This window comes from Tenrec ecaudatus, chromosome 6 (genome assembly GCF_050624435.1).
Source record: "Tenrec ecaudatus isolate mTenEca1 chromosome 6, mTenEca1.hap1, whole genome shotgun sequence".
Classification (NCBI taxonomy): Eukaryota; Metazoa; Chordata; class Mammalia; order Afrosoricida; family Tenrecidae; genus Tenrec; species Tenrec ecaudatus.
This window is the reverse complement of record NC_134535.1, coordinates 165,176,548-165,184,822: the sequence shown is the minus strand read 5'-3', so window position 1 is coordinate 165,184,822 and position 8,275 is coordinate 165,176,548. Positions and strand designations below refer to the sequence as shown.

General features: G+C 42.7%; 2 pseudogenes; both read left to right on the top strand.

The window, feature by feature from the left end:
- The first annotated feature begins 1,317 nt into the window (after window positions 1-1,317).
- LOC142452148 (small nucleolar RNA SNORA31) lies at window positions 1,318-1,442 on the top strand (annotated as a pseudogene).
- Window positions 1,443-4,513: 3,071 nt separating this feature from the next.
- Window positions 4,514-4,877, top strand: LOC142451738 (developmental pluripotency-associated 5 protein-like; annotated as a pseudogene).
- The last annotated feature ends 3,398 nt before the right edge of the window (window positions 4,878-8,275 follow it).

Below are 8,275 nucleotides of genomic sequence, written 5' to 3'. Positions count from 1 at the left end.
GTGTCTTCATTACAAATTGTTGTCTTTGGTTCCTATTGTCAATCATTGTAGGCTGGTTTTATGTTGGATACTTTTCTACTGTTTGGCTTCTGGGTGGCAGTGTCATATATGATAGTCTGAAGTTGCTGACTGCCATTGTTAGTACTCTGCCTGAACACCTACCTTCCGGCATTTCTTGGAAGGTTGGTCTCAGTTTTAAAGACTTGCTTATCTGGAACGGTCCTAATTTTACTGTCATAGTTGAGGAATGATTTTGCTAGGTATATGACCCATGGTTGGGAATTCTTTTGGTCTAGAAGTTTATAAATATCATTCCATTGACTTCTTGCCTGCATGCTTTCTACTGAGAAATCAGAACGTAATCTGAATGACTATCCTTTGAAATTTAATTTATCCTGAGCTGGTCTCAGGATTCCTTTATTGCCTTTGGTTTTCAAAAGTTTGATTATTATATGTTGCAATAGTTAAGGTTTATTGTGCCAACCTGGCCGATAAACACATGTGGGATTAACTGAACGGCAGAGAGATAAATGGCTCAGTGAGCCTCACCTTTCTGGTTCTCGGGTCTCTTGCTATCTGATGGTCGGACCAGGGTGCAGCTGCCTCAGCCAGCTCCCTGCTTTAGCTGGCAAGGCTCACTTTCTGTGAGACATTCCTGAGGAGAAGCCATATGGACCTACCCTGATGCAGCCCTTGGTGCTGGAGCAGCCGTGTGGAGACCCCTGCCACATGCTCACAGATTTGGCTTTCCTCCTGCAGTCAGTGTCATTGTATGTTTTCTGTGAGATTGAGGAGGACTTTGTAGGTTGGTGTGGGTCATATGGGCTAATGTTGGTCAGAGAATGTAAGTGTATGCACAGTTCACTGTTTGATGTTTGGGTAGCGCAGCTGAAGGTGGGTTTGAGTTGTATTGGCTGCTATCTATTGATGATGAGATGGTACAAGAGTAAAATAGTGGTCCTCAACCAGTAAGTAATATTGCAAATATGTGAGAGTTCAGTTGCAGCCAAGCCATGTGGACAAGTTTATTGTCTCCTGTCTCAGGTAGGACAAGAAAAAGAGAGCGACACAGAAAAAAAGTTTTTAAAAAAAAACGACCAACAGCAAAAAACAAAATAAAGATAAAAACAAGTGGAGACAAATCAGGTAAACAACAGCAAGAAAAAATAATTTACTTACTACAAAGGAAAATAATAAAGAAAAAGAAAAGTTAAAAAACCAACAGATTTTGCAAAATTAGAAGGGGAAATAAATGAGAAAAAGAGAATCGTCAAGAAATATGGAGAAATGTAAAACCGATGAAGAAAAGTGAAAAAGAAATAGAAGGCCTGGGACAATTGACTGTTGTTCTTCTGGTTTGCACTAGGATGCAAAAGAATACAAAGTCCCTGGGCTTTCTGTCTATCTTGTGGCAGGTCCAGATTGAATGAGGGAGTACATAGCAAAAAAAAAGAAATAGAAGGAGGAAAAAAGAAAGCAGAGAAATAAAGGATTAACCAAAAAAAAGGGGGAAGAGGAAAAAATTACAAAGGAGAAAACTGTTCACATTAGGTTACCTGGAATGGGTCAGCACTCTCTGACAGCCAAGGAGCTCACTGGGTGAGAAGGGAGAAGTGAGGACGTAGGATTCCTGCTCCTAAAGGGGTTCCTGCCTGCCTGTGCACTGTCTGAGGTCACCCAATCAGAGTTGTTTGTGTAGACTCAGATGATGGCTACGGTCAGGGTGCTTTTTCTTGCAAAGAATTATTTTGCGACAAGCCACTGGTGCTACCTCAATAGAATTCTCTTTGCAAGAGTTCAAGCTAGAGAGGCTGTCTCAGACTAGCCAACAACTCACCCCTCTCCTCTCTTGCCACTTGTTCAGCTTCTCTCAGTACTGTATCGCAGCTTAAATTCTGAGCATCCTAGTTTGCAAAAGGCAATGGATGACGCTGACAGCCAAAAATCCATTTGGAGAGTGCCTACATATATTAAGCCTCCACTGAATTCTTTCTGATCATTAATCAAGGATGTAGATGATCTTGCCCTCAGGCATTGGGAAGTTGATTACCTCCACCCATGTTTAACCAGCCTCAAAAGGGCAGTCTCTCTTAAGGGCTTACTTGAATGCTGGTGGTCACCATACTCAAAACTCCAAACCAGCTCACTTCCATGGAGTCAATGCTGACTCATAGTGACACCCCACCCCCACCCTGAGATTTTTCTGAAACTTTAACTGTTTAGGGGAGTAGAAAGACTGATCTTTTTCCCATCGAGCTGCTGGTGGTTTCAAAATGCCCACCATGTGCAATTTGTAACCACTATGCCACCGGGGTTTCTATGGAAACAGTTCAAGCGGTCATATACCCATGAGTCATACATTATCAATCTAGTCCAGACTCCCTTGATAGGAAGCCCTGGAACATTCTTGCAAACCTATCTATCGAACACAATATGTGTGTCCCAGTCATGGTCTGTGAGTGCTTCTGTAGTCCCACCTATAACTTTGATATATTGATCTGCCACCAATCATGAATTTGTGACTCTTTTTTAATGCTACGTCTATGTTTCTGTGTTTTCTCTGTCTTTTAAAAGACTTAATATGTTCTCCTTAAATTATATTTGAGGTAGGGTCTCTTTTGTTCCCCAACACAGTATTCCATCCATTTCTCAATCTTATCTTCTGAAATTTAGAGTTGCAAGATGTTGCCCTTTGTATCTGGTTCACTTGGTCTTCCTTGTTTTTGTGGTAGAAAATCTGTGTGACACATGTCTTACTTATGTATTGCCATAGACAGTTTAAGTAAATTTAAAACTCATCAAAAATGAAGACACAAATGCCAATAAAGTTCAAGCGACTTGGCCACCACATTTGCCATTTGTTAACAGATGCTCACAGCTGTTAAAAATTAATGTTAACATTAATCTGGGAACATCAAGGGGAAAAATACCTTCCTGGTGATTTCAAATGAATTACCTTCCACTTGGGGTTCATTGGGTTTTAACTTTCTTTCCTTTTATTTTTTCCCAATCAGGCACAATCAAAAGGAAGAAAGTACAAAGACTAAGTGGGACTGCAGAAGCACAGGGTCAACCAACAGCCCCCTACCATCCCCCACCCCCACACACACACCAAAAAGAAAAAACCAAAATGGTAAGGGGGGGGTGGTGGAAATCATCAGAATTTAGAGAAGCTGGATTCCATAGGTAGAAATACTTCATCTGCTCTTAGATTAGGCTCCAGAAAAGACACTCAGAAAGAGGAGATAACCAATTACCAAGTTGACCTTGACTCAGGATGTCCCTACAGAAGTAGGACTGCCCGTAGGGGTCTCCAGACCATCATCTTTATGGAGGCAGACTGCCACCCCTCTCGCAGGAGCAGCTGGGGAATTCAAGCCATGGCCCTTTCAGCTAGCAGGTGAGCACTTAACCACTGCGCCACCAGGGCTTTTAGAGAGAGGAAATAATTAATGGAGCGCGGTCCCAACATAGCAAACCAGGAGCAAGACTGACCGTCACTAACTTCTAACAAAGGCGGAAAGAGAAGGGATATCTCTGAACTTGCCTGCTTTACTATCAAAGAATTTTAAAAAGCAGGAGATACAAATAGATTTCAGTTTATGTTATCTTTTTAAGGATTTCTTTTAAGATTTATGGCTTTTTATAAATTGATTAACCATCCAAACCAAGAATCCTTGTTAAACAAAACTCGAATGCTTTCTCAACACATCCCTAATCATTTTGTGATTTCAATATTCTTCCCTCATCTAATCAGTATCAAGATTCTGATAATTTTGTACAATTTCCCACACAAGAAAAAAACCCACACAAGAAAAAAAAACCCACACAAGAACCTGTTTCCCTCAGCATTAGGTAAATCAAGCCCTGTCTTATTCTTCACCTGTTATTTCTCCAGGCTGAACTTTCCAGATAAGTCAGGTAGGTGGCATAGCCCCCTAGGTCCTAACACACCTAACATTCATTCATTGCTTCACTGAGGTCAGTTTCTTCAGCCTGCTTCTTCTGGAACTTTCTACCTGTTGCCTAGTGTTTCAAAGTAAACATCAAGCTTACTAGTTACTTCTGCCTCCTGCTCCCTTCCAAGAACTCCAAACCCACTGCCATCAAGCTGATTCCAGCTCATAGACCTGCTAGGAGTTTTTGAGTCTGTAAATTTTTATGGAAGCAGGCAGTCTCATCTTTCCCCCCCGAGGGAAGCTAGTGGATTTGAACCCATGGCAGTCTAACGAAGTGCAACTAGGGCTCCATTAATCTGTTTTTTTCATGTAATAATTTCACACATTTCTTATCCTCACAATGAAATCATTCATCTTAGTTTGTGTTCTTGGGGGACCTAATCTGGGTGATGCTCTCTGGTCAGTAATGGACTATAAATCACAAAGTTGGAGGTTCAGACCCACCACCAATGGCTCTGAGGAAAAAGATACGACTGTTTTCTCTCCCAAAGATTTATAGGCCGGCAGTTAGGTCTGACTTTTTCCAGCTTGTATTTGTTTTGGAGTTACTTAAGATGGGCTCGTACCCAGAACGGAAAGATATCCCACTGTGGGTAAATTGTCTCCTGACGATTTACAAGATCCTGAGGTGTTTCCGGTTCCCACGTGGCAGCTGGTAACTATATTTGGCCTGAATGGTTCTTGAATCCCGTACCTGGAACAAGGGAGTAACAGTATGCTCCACCGAAAGGTCTGGAATCCTCAAACGTGCAAGAGGTTATGGTCTATGATGCCTGCTTGTACAAGTTACGGACCAAATGGATGCTCCAGTCTCTGGCCCAGTGGCCCCGCCAGTGACAAGAATGAGGAATGATGAAACTTGAGGAAGTCAAGAATGACCTTGAGCTAGGCATTGGATTCAGTGCGGCCAGTTCCTAGACATGGAGATAGAGTACAGCATGCCTGGAGCTGTAGTGAATCTGACCTGCTTTCATCTCTGCTGTAGCCTGACAAATTAGAGGAGAACAATGAACTGGGGGTAACTGTCTTTGCCTCTGAATTCTGCAAGGGAATGCTTCCAAGGTTGAAAATTAAAGGCCTAAATAAACAATTCCTTAAAACTGTGTGTGTGTGTGTGTGTGTGTGTGTGTGTGTGTGTGTGTCCAACGCCTTGGAAATATTACAGGATTGTTACAAGTCAGAATCTACTTGATGGCAGTGGGTTTGGAAGTTATTTGTTTGTCTTGTGTGGGGAGGCAATCTGACCACAGAAAATTAAGATATAGTCAAACTATTTTATTGGTTTGATCACAAGGAATTCACTTCCAGGTAAACGGTGACTTTATTTCAGTAAACACGACAAAGACACTTCTGTCCTTCCATATATGATCTCTAAGTTGTCTTAGCATAATATTAAAGACAGAAGTTGACATTTTATTCTTCAGAACGATTTGAAATCCTCTCTCTATTTTAATTCCCAGAAGGAGAAAATCTGGATAGAGCTACTCTTTTGACTCTGCTCCCTAGATTTCATCCGTATTCTTGTTGTTACGCATGATGGAGTCAGTTCCGATTCAGGGCAAGCCTGTGCATAACAGGAGGAAACATTGCCTGGTCCTGTGCCATCCTCACAATGGTGCCTGTCCCTGAGGCCACTTTTGCAGCTACTGTGTCAATCCAGCCTCTTGAAGACCTTCCTTTTTTTTTTTTTTGAAGTAAAATGAACTTTATTACTCAGACACATGGCTCAATGGGCTGAGCCTTTACCTGGGGTCTTGAGGGCAATCTGTTTTAACAGTCCTGGAAAGGCAGGGGAGAGACCCAAGGGATGCTCCCTGGAAACATTGGGAAAGGGAGAAGGGCAATAATGAATGCCTACATCACTGGGCTGCGCGTGCAAAAAAAATGCTGACCCAGCACACGTTAATCCTGTTCATAAAACGGGAAGGAGCATTTCCATACTTTAGGTGATGGAGGATAAGAAATTACCTCTGAAGAAAAGACCTGACTCCTTATATTCTCTAGCTCATAATAAAATGTCACCTCCTGAAGATGCCTCAGGGGTATGTGATTTCAGTGACACTCCCCAAGCCCTTTTAAGGAAGCAGCATTAGATTCTTTGGCTTTACCATGGATTGAATTGTGTCCCCCAAATGTCAGCTTTGTGGTTTGGGCAGTTACACAGTTATCACCCATGGTGTGGTCAGCTCAGAGGTAGTCAGGGGGTTGCCGAGAGATGTGACCGCTTCACTCAGGTTGCAGCCTTGGGCTGATGCTGGGGGAGTTCCCCTGGGGGTTGGCCTGCATTATCTATTATCTTATAAGAGATGAAAGATTTTTTTTAAAGTGAGCAGAGACCCGATCTGGGTGTGGCGCTTGTCCTTCAGACACAGGCGGGTCCTTGTACTGAGAACCCGAGACTCAGGAAGACTGATGCCCAGACAGAAGAGCTTCCAAGGAAAGTCAGAGGGCCTTCCTCTTTTTCGCTGCCCCTCTACTTTACCAAACATGATGCCTTTCTTTCAGGGACTTGTTTCTTCTGACAATATGTCCAAGGTATGTAAGACGAAGTCTCTAAGGAGCACTCTGGCTATACATCTTCCAAGACAGATTGGCTTGTCCTTTTAGCAGTCCATGGTACTTTCAGTATTCTTCTCCAGCACCACAGTTCAATTACATCGATCTTCCTTTGGTCGTCTTTATCCAATGCCCAATTTTCACGTACATATGAGGTGATTGAAAATACCATGGCTTGAGACAGGCACACCTTAGCCCCTCAAGTAATATCCTTGCTTTTCAATTCTGTAGATAAGTCTGGTGAAGCAGATTAACTCAAAGCAATGGGTCTTTTGCTCTCTTGACTGCTGCTTCCATGAGCATTCATTGTGGATCCAAGAAAGACCATATCCTTGCTAATTTCAACCTTTTCTTCACTTTGGCCTTCTTTACAGTGACCTGCAATCCACACTGAAGGCTGCCAGCCCTCGCGTCCTCCTCCCTTTCAGCCACCAAGGTTGTTTCATATGCTTATCCCAGGTTGTGAATAAGCCTTCCCTCAATCATGATGCCACACTCTTCTTCATATAAGCCAGCTTCTCTGGATTCTCGAAATTCTCTCACCAGTATCAGGACTGTATTTTCCCTTTGTGCATTTGATCTTTGGAGGTGCAGGAGTTAAGCAGTGCTTTGAATACTCCGGTGGCTTTGCAGGAGAGAGATGTGGCAGCTGGCTTCCACAAAATGACACTGCCTCTCTGTGCCATAGCATTAATTTGAACTTGACTCTCCCACAGTGGGTTTGAGTTTGTTTTGATTGGCTTTTCATTCGGGGAAAGGAGGCTAGTAGGAAAAACAAGTCAAGAATGTGTGTGTGTGTGTGTGTGTGTGTGTGTGTGTGTGTGTGAGAGAGAGAGAGAGAGAGAGAGAGAGAGAGAGAGAGAGAGAGAGAGAGAGAGAGAGAGAGAGAGAGAGAGAGAGAGAATATCTTGTGATTTTCCTGGAATCCTGATTTCTGGGTTCATGGAATTGGGGTATTCCATCCAGCCCATCTGCCCATAGGTGTCCCCTTGAAACTTAAGGGAATTATTCCCTTGAGTCACCTTCAAGAGACACCATAACCTAATGAGCAGCTAAGTGGAGTGTTTGATCTTGGGCATTGGGTGCTTTGGGACTATTATCGGTGTAGACATCTTCAACGGGAGGAGCTCCCGCGTCTGACTAGAGGCTGTGCTTTAGGTTGTTTGGTGCGGCGTGTCCTTGGTGAATCTACGTCTGTAACCCAGGGACCCTCAAAGTCTGCTTGGGCTTTGATACGGTCTGTTGCGGAATTAACCTAACAATGATCTACAAAAATCACACACACACAGTCTCTTCTCGGGAGTGCCTTTCCCCATACTCAGATCAACACTCCCCAGTTGGAATCATATGTACTTACAAGACATATATTCTGCTACATTAATTTTGTTGTTTCTCATGCAGTTACAATTTTTGACAGTGTGTAAGGGAATACATACGTAAGACACAATTTTACATTAGCCTTAAAGCATCCTCTGGAGTGGATTCTGGACACACGTAGAGTAAGGTAAAAAGATATTTCGAGTATAGATGTTGAAAATTGACTCTGAGCTGATTTTCTCTGGGGAGAAAACTAAACCTTCATAGGTCTAGATCTAGGTTTTATATGCTTTATTGTGTCAGTTCTTTCTCAGTTATGCACACCCTGTCATCTACGATTCTTATTTCAGACCCACACTCAATTTAAATTTATTGGGAAGAGTTCATGGATGTGTCTTTGGATACGACTCCCAATAATAATTCCAATAACCTAACATTTAAAA